The sequence below is a fragment of the Bufo gargarizans genome, chromosome 3 (assembly GCF_014858855.1).
Source record: "Bufo gargarizans isolate SCDJY-AF-19 chromosome 3, ASM1485885v1, whole genome shotgun sequence".
NCBI classification, from domain to species: Eukaryota; Metazoa; Chordata; class Amphibia; order Anura; family Bufonidae; genus Bufo; species Bufo gargarizans.
Genome location: NC_058082.1, coordinates 1029514 through 1045530, shown reverse-complemented (window position 1 = coordinate 1045530; position 16017 = coordinate 1029514). Strand labels below are relative to the sequence as shown.

The window sequence follows — 16017 nt, the reverse complement described above, 5'->3', positions numbered from 1 at the left end:
GACTATGGACTCTTATACTGTAAGAGCAGTGAGACTATGGACTCTATTACTGTAAGAGCAGTGAGACTATGGACTCTATACTGTAAGAGCAGTGAGACTATGGACTCTGTACTGTAAGAGCAGTGAGACTATGGACTCTATTACTGTAAGAGCAGTGAGACTATGGACTCTATACTGTAGAGCAGTGAGACTATGGACTCTATACTGTAAGGAGCAGTGAGGACTATGGACTCTTTACTGTAAGAGCAGTGAGGACTATGGACTCTATACTGTAGAGCAGTGAGACTGTGGACTCTATACTGTAAGAGCAGTGAGACTATGGACTCTTACTGTAAGAGCAGTGAGACTTATGGACTCGTACTGTAAGAGGCAGTGAGACTATGGACTCTATACTGTAAGAGCGTGAGGGATGAGGGACTTATGGAACTGCTATACTGTTAAGAGCAGTGAGACTATGGACTCTGTACTGTACGAGCAGTGAGACTAGTGGACTCTTACTGTAAGAGCAGTGAGACTATGGACTCTATACTGTAAGAGCAGTGAGACTATGGACTCTGTACTGTAAGAGCAGTGAGACTATGGACTCTTTACTGTAAGAGCAGTGAGACTATGGACTCTATACTGTAAGAGCAGTGAGACTATGGACTCTATTACTGTAAGAGCATGAGACTATGGACTCTATACTGTAAGAGCAGTGAGACTATGGACTCTATACTGTAAGAGCGTGAGACTAGTGGACTCTATACTGTAAGAGCAGTGAGACTATGGACTCTGTACTGTAAGAGCAGTGAGACTATGGACTCCTGTACTGTAAGAGCAGTGAGGACTATGGACTCTTTACTGTAAGAGGCGGTGAGACTATGGTCTCTTTACTGTAAGAGCAGTGAGACCTATGGACTCTATACTGTAAGAGCAGTGAGACTATGGACTCTTACTGTAAGAGCAGTGAGACTATGGACTCTGTACTGTAAGAGCAGTGAGACTATGGACTCTATACTGTAAGAGCAGTGAGACTGTGGACTCTTTACCTGTAAGAGCAGTGAGACTATGGACTCTATACTGTAAGAGCAGTGAGACTATGGACTCTACTGTAAGGCGGTGAGACTATGGACTCTTATACTGTAAGAGCAGTGAGACTATGGACTCTACTATAAGAGCGGTGAGACTATGGACCTCTTTACTGTAAGAGCAGTGAGACTATGGACTCTATACTGGAAGAGCGGTGGAGACTATGGACTTCTTACTGTAGAGCAGTGAGGACTATGGACTCTTTACTGTAAGAGCAGTGGACTATGGACTCTTATTACTGTAAGAGCAGTTGAGACTATGGACTCTTTACTGTAAGAGCAGTGAGACTATGGACTCTACTGTAAGAGCAGAGACTATGGACTCTTACTGTAAGAGCAGTGAGACTATGGACTCTACTGTAAGAGCAGTGAGACTATGGACTCTTACTGTAAGAGCAGTGAGACTATGGACTCTTACTGTAAGAGCAGTGAGACTATGGACTCTACTGTAAGAGCAGTGAGACTATGGACTCTTACTGTAAGAGCAGTGAGACTATGGACTCTACTGTAAGAGCAGTGAGACTATGGACTCTTACTGTAAGAGCAGTGAGACTATGGACTCTTACTGTAAGAGCAGTGAGACTATGGACTCTTACTGTAAGAGCAGTGAGACTATGGACTCTATACTGTAAGAGCAGTGAGACTATGGACTCTTACTGTAAGAGCAGTGAGACTATGGACTCTTACTGTAAGAGCAGTGAGACTATGGACTCTTACTGTAAGAGCAGTGAGACTATGGACTCTATACTGTAAGAGCAGTGAGACTATGGACTCTATACTGTAAGAGCAGTGAGACTATGGACTCTATACTGTAAGAGCAGTGAGACTATGGACTCTTACTGTAAGAGTCAGTGAGACTATGGACTCTTTACTGTAGAGCAGTGAGACTATGGACTCTTACTGTAAGAGCAGTGAGACTATGGACTCTATACTGTAAGAGCATTGAGACTATGGACTCTTTACTGTAAGAGCAGTGAGACTATGGACTCTTTACTGTAAGAGCAGTGAGACTATGGACTCTATACTGTAAGAGCAGTGAGACTATGGACTCTTTACTGTAAGAGCAGTGAGACTGTGACTCTTACTGTAAGAGCAGTGAGACTATGGACTCTTTACTGTAAGAGCAGTGAGACTGTGGACTCTTTACTGTAAGAGCAGTGAGACTATGGACTCTTTACTGTAAGAGCAGTGAGACTATGGACTCTTACTGTAAGAGCAGTGAGACTATGGACTCTATACTGTAAGAGCAGTGAGACTATGGACTCTTACTGTAAGAGCAGTGAGACTATGGACTCTTTATTGTAAGAGCAGTGAGACTATGGACTCTTTACTGTAAGAGCAGTGAGACTGTGGGCTCTTTACTGTAAGAGCAGTGAGACTGTGGACTCTTTACTGTAAGAACAGTGAGACTGTGGACTCTATACTGTAAGAGCAGTGAGACTGTGGACTTTACTGTAAGAGCAGAGAGACTATGGACTCTGTACTGTAAGAGCAGTGAGACTATGGACTCTTTACTGTAAGAGCAGTGAGACTATGGACTCTTCAATGTAAGAGCAGTGAGACTATGGACTCTTTACTGTAAGAGCAGTGAACTATGGACTCTCTACTGTAAGAGCAGTGAGACTATGGACTCTATACTGTAAGAGCAGTGAGACTATGGACTCTTCAATGTAAGAGCAGTGAGACTATGGACTCTTTACTGTAAGAGCAGTGAAACTATGGACTCTCTACTGTAAGAGCAGTGAGACTATGGACTCTTTACTGTAAGAGCAGTGAGACTATGGACTCTATACTGTAAGAGCGGTGAGACTATGGACTCTTTACTGTAAGAGCAGTGAGACTATGGACTCTTTACTGTAAGAGCAGTGAGACTATGGACTCTATACTGTAAGAGCAGTGAGACTATGGACTCTATACTGTAAGAGTAGTGAGACTATGGACTCTTTACTGTAAGAGCAGTGAGACTATGGACTCTTTACTGTAAGAGCAGTGAGACTATGGACTCTTTATGTCACGGCACAATGTAGTAAATACACTCCACACTGAACACAGAAGGGAAGGTAAAAGGTATTAGGCCTGGGGCCTGGAACCTAGGGAAAGGGAAAAGGTCACACCTAGTGAGTCCCTACGCCAAGCCTTGACTGCTATCAGTATCAGACCTTGATGGTAGGAATGTTCATACGCAGGAACCTAAGCCCAATCTCACCCTAACAGGGCCCTGCAGATAGTGTCAGGATACAGATGGCCTATTCCTCCCTAGATAAAGGAATAGGAGACCCCCTCATGCCTTATAGAAGCTGGTAGGGGAAAACAACAAAGAAGATACACTTAACTTCCAGAAGTATGCGGACGAGCAGGAACTCAGAGAGAACCAACACCAGGACTTCCACAAACAAGAAGCCATCAACCGCATAGCATGATGGGTGAGGCAAGACTAAATAGAGGAGAAGGAATGACCACTTAAGCTACACCTGAGACAAGAGGTGTGGTCATTCCTAGCAACAACACAGAAAGGTGAAACCAAAGAGACTGTCACTAACATGCAGCCAGGCTCCTCGGTCTTCTAGTCCCTGTCAAAGGTGGGACTGTGACATTACCCCCCCCCCCCCTTCTACGGGTGGCCTCCGGACACCCAGGACCGTCTTTATCTGGATAAGCCCTGCGAAAAGCTTTCACAAGATGATTAGCATCAACGTCGGCTGCTGGAAACCCACATCCTCTCCTCTGGTCTGTAACCCTTCCAGTGGATGAGATGCTGGAGGAATCTACAGAGAATTCGGGAGTCCACTATCCTGGCTATTTGAAATTCTAGATTACCGTCCACCATGGCAGGCGTGGGAGGTAAGGAGGAAGGTTCAATAGGTTCAACATCTCTCTTCAACAACGACTTATGGAACACATTATGAATCTTCAAAGCCTGAGGGAGTTCAAGACGAAAGGCTACCGGGATAACACTGGCAATGTTTCTTGTGGACAGCCACACAGAATCACCCACTCTCAGGTCCGGACCATTCATACGTCTCTTGTCAGCCATACGTTTATACTTATTGCCCATTTTTTTATATTTTGAATCTAGATGAGAAAGAAGAGGAAAAACGTTTCTCTTAAGGTATACCAGAAGTTTCCATACCAGAAAATGTGCCAAATTGCGGGTGGAACCCATATGCCCCAAAAAACAGTGGATGTCTATGGTTATTTATGGCAAATTTGGCTAAAGACAAAATGAAGACAACTCCTCCTGGTTCTCCAAGACAAAACACCTCAAATAAGTCTCCAGATTCTGGTTAGTGCATTCAGTCTGTCCGTTCAACTAAGGATGAAAGGCCGAAGAGAAGGACAATTGTACCCCCTGGCAAGTAAAGAATGCCTTCCAGAATCTGAAAACAAACTGACTCCCCTATCAGACACCTGATCAGAAGGGATACCATGTAATTTCACGATGTTATCGACAAATACTTGTGAAAGAGTTTTAGCATTAGGTAGACCAGGCAATGCTATAAAGTGTGCCATCCTACTAATGCGATCAACAACCACCAAAATCACAGTTTTTCCTGAAGAATTAGGCAAATATGTGATAAAATCCATGGACAAATGAGCTCAAGGTCTGGATGAGATGGGTAACGGAAGTAAACATCCGGAAGGCCGAGTACGTGTCACCTTAGCATGTGCACAAGTACTACAAGCAGACACATTTGTCTTACTGTGGATTGATGAACAGCAAGGTTTTTGGAGATACTTTTATAACCCTTTCCAGCTTTATGCAAGTCGCACAATTCCTAATCGTAGGTCTTCTGAGAGCTCTTTTGTGCGAGGCATCATTCACATCAGGCAATGCTTCTTGTGAAAAGCAAACCCAGAACTGGTGTGTTTATTATAGGGCAGAGCAGCTGTAACCAACACCTTCAATCTCATCTCATTGATTGGACTCCAGTTGGCTGACACCTCACTCCAATTAGCTCTTGGAGATGTCATTAGTCCAGGGGTTCACATACTTTTTCCACCTGCACTGTGAATGTTTACATGGTGTGTTCAATAAAAACATGGTAACATTTAACTCTTTGTGTGTTATTAGGTTAAGCAGACTGTGATTGTCTATTGTTGTGACTTAGATGAAGATCAGATCACATTTTATGACCAATTTGTGCAGAAATCCAGATCATTCCAAAGAATTCACATACTTTTTCTTGCAACTGTATGCAAGTCCCCATGCAAGGGGACCTCCCCACTGGACCTGATGGAGAACTGGGTGACAAACACACAGACCAATGGAAACAACCCACACAATCCGGGACACTCCCATACAGGACACACAATGCCTCACTTCTGCCTGGGAGATAATTAGTTCATATACTACCAATTACCGAAGAAATCGCGAATGCATCCTGTGATAACCTTACAGAATCACAAGAGCCCTCTAATTCACACAAAGAGTTAAAACTTTCTCAACCGTGAAGTTAATTCACCTCCAGCTATAGCTCACAGAGCAGAGGTAAAATTAGCAAGTCCTTGCCAAAAGATTCCTCCTGACCCTAGGAGCACCCCCTGCCAGGTTATACATCCCTCAATCTGATATTATCTTGACAAAAACCATAAAATTGCCCTCTCTCACGCAGGGGTCCTAACACCCTAAACCTGGTCAGAGACTTCAGAAGAGAATGACAGATCTTTATCACACAGCTGGTTGGTACAAGAAGGAAGACGACCTGAAAGTCACCTCCAATCTAAAAATTTCATATTTTTTCCATATTTTCTTCATATTTCTTGGGTTAGGAAAATACGAAATGAACAATCTCTTCAGAAATGGTTGAGGTTATTCTAACACATCTTCCAGGAAATCCACAAGCAAATCGGAGATTCCCGCTCTGCGATATGGTGGTTCTCAGGCGCACGGTATTGTCTTCCTGTCATATTTGGTATCAGATGATTCGTAAAGTTCTACTGGCAAAGCAGGGATTCTGCCAGACTCTCTCTCCCTCTGGGGCAAGAACTGCCCCCTGTTCCAATTCCCCAAGGCTGGACTTGTACGTGTCACAGCCACTACCAGCTCCAGAGGGGGTAAAACACAGCGACCCACTCAGGTCCGGGTCCTTCATCTACCATCTGACGTCGACTAACATCACGACCGCCCGCTGGACACGGGCACCCGCCATCTTGGATTGTTCCTTACAAAGACTTTATCTTTTACTGGACTCGGTAATTCTGACCTTACAGACATTCTGTTCCCTTCCACCTCTTACTTATTTCCATCCAGCCAATCTGTCCGGCCGGTAGATTTATCTGTCAGTTATAATGTAGCTTTTATAATAAAACTAACGATTTAATGGTTCCAGTTTTGCCCTTGTTCCCTGATGATCTGGTCTATGCTAAGAGCTCTGTCCTCAGAGGAGACATTCCACCGCACCGTCTTATTTCTATACATTGCTGATTGGTTAACTAGGTTGCAAACAACTGCGCCTTCCCTTTAGGATTAGCTAGCCGGGGTCTCTGCGCCCCAATTCAATACGAAGAGTGGTGGCAGCAAATTAATTAGATTTCTGGTGCAAAAATGTATTTTAACCGATTGCACATACAATCACGATTGTACCATGTATTGGCACATCAACCAATCAAACGTCTACTGTGCTCACAGTGGATTCCAAAGGACGAGGCCTGGATGGCAACTGTGGCATAGTACGACGGGATTGGCGGGTGGTTGTCACAGTATGTAACCCAATTATCTCCAGGCAGTAAAACCAATTTTTTTTTATAAAGCAGTAAAAAGTACCCCAAAATCCACAATATCCCCTGATAGCCCTGGCCTGGATGACCAACATATCCAAAAATCACACAGATCGGAGAAGGGGTTAAAGAATTTCCTGGAGGTCTTGTTTCTGACCGACCACACACGAGAATCAGGCCGGGCGGGCGGTCCCCTTTCAAGAGTCGAAATGTCTTTTAATACTTAACAGTTCGCAACTTTATTTTGTCCTTAAACCTCATTCGGGGTTCGACATAATTAAACGAAATATCTCAACAGACAAACAGAGGGCTTCTGTTACATGGCTCCCTCTCAGTGGAACACGCTGGCAGACCCGGTTTGACCCCTTTTCTGGGCTGTCCAGTTATGTGGGTTGAGATCAGTCTGCCGAGATAATCCATCTGCGTTGCCATTCGGTTTTCCGGGCCGGCACTGGATGGTAAAGTTGTAGGGTTGGAGGGCCAGACTCTATCTCAGCAGCCTGCCATTGTCCCCTGCAACACGGTTTAGCCACAAGAGCGGGTTATGGTCTGTAACAAGTGTGAACTCCTGTCCATATAAATATGGAGATAATTTCTTTAAGGCCCACACCGGGGCTAAGAACTCCTTCTCCACCGCCTCGTAGCTGACCTCTCGGGGAAGAAGCTTTCTACTAATGTAGACGACAGGGTGCTCTCCTCTCTTCTCTCACCTGGCTCAAAACTGCCCCCAGTCCGAACACTGAGGCGTCGGGGTCTCCAGAGTTGGTGAACTGGTCCGTTCGGTTCTAGCTTGTGCCGGGGTCGTCACGGGATGTGCATCTGCTGTAGAGGTGGGGACGTAGGCAGAAGTGAGGGGGCCCAAAATCGTTGCCCAGAAGGACTTCTGCAGGTAAGTTATCCATTATGCCAACTTTTACTACGGCTCCCCAGTCTAGGTGAACGTGGGCGGTAGGCAGGCGAAATACGGCTCCCCCAGCCACTCGAACAGCTATGGCTTGGCCTGTACGCTTATTGGCTGCAACCATGGGCCTCTGTACAGTGTAATGGTAGCCCCAGTGTCCCGTAATCCTTGGGCGACCTGTCCGTCGAGTTTGACCTCTTGTCGGTGCTGCTGTCTATTATCCCCGGAATCAGCCTGAATGGGATTTACCTCGTACAATACCCCCAGATATTCCTCAGGATTAGTGTCCGTGTCCACGCAGTGGATAACCGGGGTACGGGATGCAGCAGGGGTTGACACAGGGGGTGAGTTGTTCCGGGAAGGTCGGGAAGGGCCAAAAGGGCAATTGGCCACTAGGTGTCCTGGTTCGTGGCATCGGTGACATTTCACCTTCGAATTCCCTGAATTATTCTTAGAAAGGCCAGCAAAACGAGGGGGGCCGGGCAGAACAGGGGCTCTAAACTCCGATTGTAACCGCTCGAGGATTAGGTTGGGATAACGCTGGGTCCAGTCGCCTGGAATCAGCATACTCATCGGCCAGACGGGCCCCTTCTGTGAGGGTGTGGGGACGTTGGTTTCTTACCCAGTTGCTTAAGTCCCAGTTGCCTTACCCAGTTGCTTATTGAAGAAATGCTCCAAGAGAAAAAGTTGTAGCACCTCCTCTGCAGAAATGGCCTGGCATCCCTCAATCCACTGGGAAGCGGTGTGGTGCAACCTGTCAGCCCATTCCATGTGGGTGTCACATCCCCATTTTTTGGTATCTCAGAATTTCCGCCGGTATGCTTCAGGAGTTATGGCATACCGTTTAAGTACTGTGTCTTTGACCAGGTGATATTGTTTTACCTTTTCCTCTGGGACGGCCCGGAAGGCTTGCGCTGCTCTCCCGGATAGCTGGCTGGATAGAATGGTAACCCATTCCTCTGGGGGTACCTAGTGAAGTACACACTGCCTTTCAAAGTCTGCCAAATAGCTGTCGATCTCCCCCTCTGCCTCCCGGAACTGTTTAAATGCAGCAAACGGTACCTTCTGCTTTTCTGTGATGGCCGAAGTAAGGGTGACTGGGCGTGGCTCTGGAGGTCGCTGGGCAATAATTCCTTGCATTCCCTCTGCTCTTAAGTTTCCGCTGCTACCTGGGCGAAAATCTGTGCAATCCGTTCCTCAGAGGGGTTTGGACCATAGATCGCCAACCGCTCCCTCACTATGCGAGTCGTTTCGTCTCCAGATGGGGTAGGGGTTTGAGCCATGGCAGAATTCCGATCCAGCTGCTGGAACTCCGCAATCAGCTCCCTCTTAGGTCGGTTGCTGGCACTCCCTCCACAGCTTTCCAGTAGATCCTTGAGGGTCGTCCTTTTTAGCTGCTCATATCGGCTTTCCATTCGACCTGCACGCCTCCTGGGGTAGAAGGACCATCCCACTGCTTGCCACCAAATGTAACGGTATCAACCGTTGGCGATGTCCTTCTCCCCTAGTCAGGGTGGCGCTGTAGAGTCTTCTCTAGAGAGACTTCCAAGCCGAGTTGTGATTTCCAGTAGTTGTGCAGCTTTTACAAGAGCTAGTAGTGATATAGCTGTTCCCTATAACACGAGACGAGGCTGCGAGTTGAGGGTAAGAAGATTCACCTTTATTGGTGCCACCCTTGGCCTTATATGCAAGTCCCCATGCAAGGGGACCTCCCCTCTGGACCTGATGGAGAACTGGGTGATAACCACACAGACCAATGGAAATAACCACACAATCCGGGACAGTCCCACATAGGACACACAATGCCTCCCCTCTGCCTGGGAGATAATTAGTTCAGATACTGCATGTAACCCAATTATCTCCAGGCAGTAAAACCAATTTTTTTTATAAAGCAGTAAAAAGTACCCCAAAATCCACACTATCCCCACAAATGTGACATCCCCTAATAGCCCTGATCTGGGTGATCACCCAGATCAGAGAAAGGGTTACAGAATTTCCTGGAGGTCTTGTTTTTGACCGACCGCACACGAGGCTCCTGCCCAAAATAGTTCCATAGAATCAGGCTGTGCGGTCGGTCCCCTTTCGAGAGTCGAAATGTCTAAATACTTAACAGATCGCAACTTTAATTTGTCCATAAACCTTGTTCGGGGGTTCGACATAATTAAACAAAATATCTCAACAGACAAACAGAGGGCTTCTGTTACAGTCCCTTAGCCAAACTCTCGGCAATAGCCAATACTCTTTCGGGTTCAGAGAGGTTATATAACCTAGATTTAGGCAACTTTGCTCCGGGAAGAAGATTAATAGGACAATCATATTCCCGATGTGGGGGTAACCCCTGGCAACCACTCTCAGAAAATACATCAGAAAAATCGGAAACAAAAGAGGGAACGGCATTAGTGGTCAAGACAGAAAGAGATGTATTATAGGGGTTCTGCAATTTGTTTAAACTGATGATCTATCCTCTGGATAGATCATAAGCTTCTGATCGGCGGGGGTCCGACACCCGGGACCCCCGCTGATCAGCTGTTTGAGGAGGCAGTGGCACTCCAGTAGCGCCACAGCCTTCTCACTGTTTACCGCCGGCCCAGTGACGTCACAACTAGTATCAACTTACCTGGGAGGGGCTAAGCTCCATTCAAGTGAACAGAGCTTAGCCCCGCCCAGGCAAGTTGATACTAGTCGTGACGTCACTGGGCCTGCAGTAAACAGTGAGAAGGCCGCGGCGCTACTGGAGTGCCGCTGCCTCCTCAAACAGCTAATCGGCGGGGGTCCCGGGTGTCGTACCCCTGCCGATCAGATGCTGATGATCTATCCAGAGGATAGATCATCAGTTTAAACAAACTGCAGAACCCTTTTAAGACAGTTGTCCATGCAATAATCACTCCAATCAAGAATCTGTTTCGCTTGCCAGTCAATGGTAGGATTATGTTTGCTCAACCATGGTAAACCCAGAACCACTGGAGCAGGCAGACCCTCCAACACAAAACACAAAATGGATTCCTGATGAAAATCACCTACTCTTAACGGATGTCCAGCACCATCTGTGACAAACATTTCTGAGTAAGTGGTGCAGAGTCTATTGCAAACACAGAAATATTTTTCTCTAATGCACTTGTTGTCAACCCAGGCAAATGGACGAACTGACCATCAAGTAGGTTAACCCCTGCCCCACTGTCAATAAACACCTCAATTCTCACTGTTTTGGACTCTAGCGCCCCCTCGGCAGACAGGAGAAATCGGGTACTACCAGTTAATAGCAAAAGTAAGTTCTCCGACTCCCCACCCACACCACCAAGAGTGAGATGGGAAAACGTTTTCTTCTTGTTTTTACCTTGACGCAGAACGTAAGGACAAACATTAACAAAATGTCCCCTTTTTCCACAGAAAAAAACATACTACCTTCTCATGACTAGAACTCTTGCAAGCAGGCCCAGGGGTAGCTCCTCCTAGCTACATGGGTTCGTCACCAGGCATAAACTCAGGAGTCTCTCCTCCCAAGGTGTCAGAGGAAGCCGCTGCGTTATATGATACATCTTCCTGAGAGTGAGGGACCTTTGATCTCCTCAGGCGTCTATCCATACGTGCGGCAAGGGACACGGCTGCTTCAAGTGACTCAGGATTTTGGTGAAAGGCCAAGGCATCCTTTAGCCTCTCAGACAATTCCTGACAGAACTGACTATGGAGAGCTGTGTGATTCCACTCTGCATCCGTAGCCCATCTCCTAAATTCTGAGCTATAGATCTCCGCAGAACGCTCTCCTTGTCGTAAACCACGTAACTTGGTCTCGGCCAGGGAGATCCGATCCAGGTCCTCATAGATGAGACCTAGAGCTCTGAAAAATGAATCTACCAACAGGAGGGACTGTGATCCGGTTGGCAAAGAAAAAGCCCAAGACCTAGCGTCCCGTTTAAGCAACAAAATTATAATACCAACATTCCCAGACGAGAGCGGATGTAACTTAAAGTACAACTTACACGACTCTCTGAACCGAATGAAGTTGTCACTCCCCCCGAGAACCTGTCCGGAAGTGCAACCTTCGGTACTACCAACACCAGCAGCTTGTGGAGGTCGGCTGCCTCCAAAGACAGGCCTTGCAATTGTCCAGCCAGTGCAGCGATAGGATCCATAGCCTCACTGACACAGACAAAGAATGACGGTTTGCGGCGGTTGATAATGTCACGGCGCGGTGTGGGGAATATACTCCACACTGAACACAGAAGGGAAGGGAAAAGGTATTAGGCCTGGAACCTAAGGAAAGGAAAATGGTCACACCTAGTGAGTCCCTACGCCGAGCCCTGACTGCTATCAGTATGAACAGACCTTGATGGTAGGAATGTTCATACACAGGAACCTAAGCCCAATCTCACCCTAACAGGGCCCTGCAGATAGTGTCAGGACACAGATGGCCTATTCCTCCCCAGATGAAGGAATAGGAGACCCCCTCAGGCCTTATAGAAGATGGTAGGGGAAAACAACAAACAAGATAAACTTAACTTCCAGAAGTATGCGGACGAGCAGAAACTCAGAGAGAACAAACACCAAGACTTCCACAAACAAGGAGCTATCAACCACATAGCATGATGGGTGAGGCCGGACTAAATAGAGGAGAAGGAATGACCACTTAAGCTACACCTGAGACAAGAGGTGTGGTCATTCCTAGCAACAACAGTGCTATAAGAGCAGTGAGACTATGGACTCTTTACTGTAAAAGCAGTAAGACTATGGGCCCTTGCCTATAAGAGCAGTGAGACTATGGACTCTGTACTGTAAGAGCAGTGAGACTATGGACTCTATACTGTAAGAGCAGTGAGACTATGGACTCTGTACTGTAAGAGCAGTGAGACTGTGGACTCTTTACTGTAAGAGCAGTGAGACTATGGACTCTGTACGGTAAGAGCGGTGAGACTATGGACTCTTTACTGTAAGAGCATTGAGACTATGGACTCTATACTGTAAGAGCAGTGAGACTATGGACTCTGTACTGTAAGAGCAGTGAGACTGTGGACTATTTACTGTAAGAGCAGTGAGACTATGGACTCTTTACTGTAAGAGCAGTGACACTATGGACTCTTTACTGTAAGAGCAGTGAGACTATGGACTCTTTACTGTAAGAGCAGTGAGACTATGGACTCTTTACTGTAAGAGCAGTGAGACTATGGACTCTTTACTGTAAGAGCAGTGAGACTATGGACTCTTTACTGTAAGAGCAGTGAGACTATGGACTCTGTACTGTAAGAGCAGTGAGACTATGGACTCTGTACTGTAAGAGCAGTGAGACTATGGACTCTATACTGTAAGAGCAGTGAGACTATGGACTCTATACTGTAAGAGCAGTGAGACTGTGGACTCTATACTGTAAGAGCAGTGAGACTGTGGACTCTATACTGTAAGAGCAGTGAGACTATGGACTCTGTACTGTAACAGCAGTGAGACTATGGACTCTTTACTGTAAGAGCAGTGAGACTATGGACTCTTTACTGTAAGAGCAGTGAGACTATGGACTCTATACTGTAAGAGCAGTGAGACTATAGACTCTGTACTGTAAGAGCAGTGAGACTATGGACTCTGTACTGTAAGAGCAGTGAGACTATGGACTCTGTACTGTAAGAGCAGTGAGACTATGGACTCTGTACTGTAAGAGCAGTGAGACTGTGAACTCTTTACTGTAAGAGCAGTGAGACTGTGGACTCTATACTGTAAGAGCAGTGAGACTATGGACTCTTTACTGTAAGAGCAGTGAGACTATGGACTCTTTACTGTAAGAGCAGTGAGACTATGGACTCTTTACTGTAAGAGCAGTGAGACTATGGACTCTTTACTGTAAGAGCAGTGAGACTGTGGACTCTATACTGTAAGAGCAGTGAGACTGTGGACTCTATACTGTAAGAGCAGTGAGACTGTGGACTCTTTACTGTAAGAGCAGTGAGACTATGGACTCTTTACTGTAAGAGCAGTGAGACTATGGACTCTTTACTGTAAGAGCAGTGAGACTATGGACTCTTTACTGTAAGAGCAGTGAGACTATGGACTCTATACTGTAAGAGCAGTGAGACTATGGACTCTATACTGTAAGAGCAGTGAGACTATGGACTCTATACTGTAAGAGCAGTGAGACTATGGACTCTTTACTGTAAGAGCAGTGAGACTATGGACTCTATACTGTAAGAGCAGTGAGACTATGGACTCTTTACTGTAAGAGCAGAGAGACTATGGACTCTTTACTGTAAGAGCAGTGAGACTATGGACTCTATACTGTAAGAGCAGTGAGACTATGGACTCTATACTGTAAGAGCAGTGAGACTATGGACTCTATACTGTAAGAGCAGTGAGACTATGGACTCTATACTGTAAGAGCAGTGAGACTATGGACTCTTTACGGTAAGAGCAGTGAGACTATGGACTCTTTACTGTAAGAGCAGTGAGACTATGGACTCTGTACTGTGAGAGCAGTGAGACTATGGACTCTATACTGTAAGAGCAGTGAGACTATGGACTCTGTACTGTAAGAGCAGTGAGACTATGGACTCTGTACTGTAAGATCAGTGAGACTATGGACTCTTTACTGTAAGAGCAGTGAGACTATGGACTCTTTACTGTAAGAGCAGTGAGACTATGGACTCTTTACTGTAAGAGCAGTGAGACTATGGACTCTTTACTGTAAGAGCAGTGAGACTATGGACTCTTATACTGTAAGAGCAGTGAGACTATGGACTCTATACTGTAAGAGCAGTGAGACTGTGGACTCTTTACTGTAAGAGCAGTGAGACTATGGACTCTTTACTGTAAGAGCAGTGAGACTATGGACTCTTTACTGTAAGAGCAGTGAGACTATGGACTCTTTACTGTAAGAGCAGTGAGACTATGGACTCTGTACTGTAGGAGCAGTGAGACTATGGACTCTTTACTGTAAGAGCAGTGAGACTATGGACTCTTTACTGTAAGAGCAGTGAGACTATGGACTCTATACTGTAAGAGCAGTGAGACTATGGACTCTTTACTGTAAGAGCAGTGAGACTATGGACTCTTTACTGTAACAGCAGTCAGACTATGGACTCTTTACTGTAAGAGCAGTGAGACTATGGACTCTTTACTGTAAGAGCAGAGAGACTATGGACTCTTTACTGTAAGAGCAGAGAGACTATGGACTCTATACTGTAAGAGCAGTGAGACTATGGACTCTATACTGTAAGAGCAGTGAGACTATGGACTCTTTACTGTAACAGCAGTCAGACTATGGACTCTTTACTGTAAGAGCAGTGAGACTATGGACTCTTTACTGTAAGAGCAGAGAGACTATGGACTCTTTACTGTAAGAGCAGTGAGACTATGGACTCTATACTGTAAGAGCAGTGAGACTATGGACTCTATACTGTAAGAGCAGTGAGACTATGGACTCTTTACGGTAAGAGCAGTGAGACTATGGACTCTTTACTGTAAGAGCAGGGAGACTATGGACTCTTTACTGTAAGAGCAGGGAGACTATGGACTCTATACTGTAAGAGCAGTGAGACTATGGACTCTTTACTGTAAGAGCAGTGAGACTATGGACTCTATACTGTAAGAGCAGTGAGACTATGGACTCTGTACTGTAAGAGCAGTGAGACTATGGACTCTGTACTGTAAGAGCAGTGAGACTATGGACTCTATACTGTAAGAGCAGTGAGACTATGGACTCTTTACGGTAAGAGCAGTGAGACTATGGACTCTATACTGTAAGAGCAGTGAGACTATGGACTCTATACTGTAAGAGCAGTGAGACTATGGACTCTTTACTGTAAGAGCAGTGAGACTATGGACTCTATACTGTAAGAGCAGTGAGACTATGGACTCTATACTGTAAGAGCAGTGAGACTATGGACTCTGTACTGTAAGAGCAGTGAGACTATGGACTCTGTACTGTAAGAGCAGTGAGACTATGGACTCTTTACTGTAAGAGCAGTGAGACTATTAAGTGAAGAGCTTTTTCAGCCTTACAAACTATGTATAGAAGAACCGTTGCGCCGTCTGCGGCTTCGCCCACTTACTCCAGGGGCCAGCAAGCCTGTCATCATTTTCTATGCCTGTGTTGGGTGTAGAATATGGTCTTACTGTGAGGCAGCCCGGAATCCGCCTTACATTTAGAAGTGGCGACTCTTCATAACTCCGACAGATCCCCCGCCAGCGCACTAAGACTGGTGTCTAAAACGACGGTCTTAATAAATGTGTCCCTATGTCTTTATGTACTATGTATCAGAACTGCAAACTTTTAGGGTTATAGTCTTAAATATAGATAGCGATATTAGAAATAAAAAGACACCAATCTGCATTCACAACCCCCGACTGAACTTT

At 45.9% G+C, this 16017-nt stretch overlaps 1 protein-coding gene across 1 annotated transcript in view; it reads right to left on the bottom strand.

Annotated features, from left to right (window-relative positions):
* Positions 1 to 16017, bottom strand: part of LOC122932434 (zinc finger protein 773-like) — a 57987-nt gene that overhangs the window by 17373 nt on the left and 24597 nt on the right. The window lies entirely within an intron of this gene.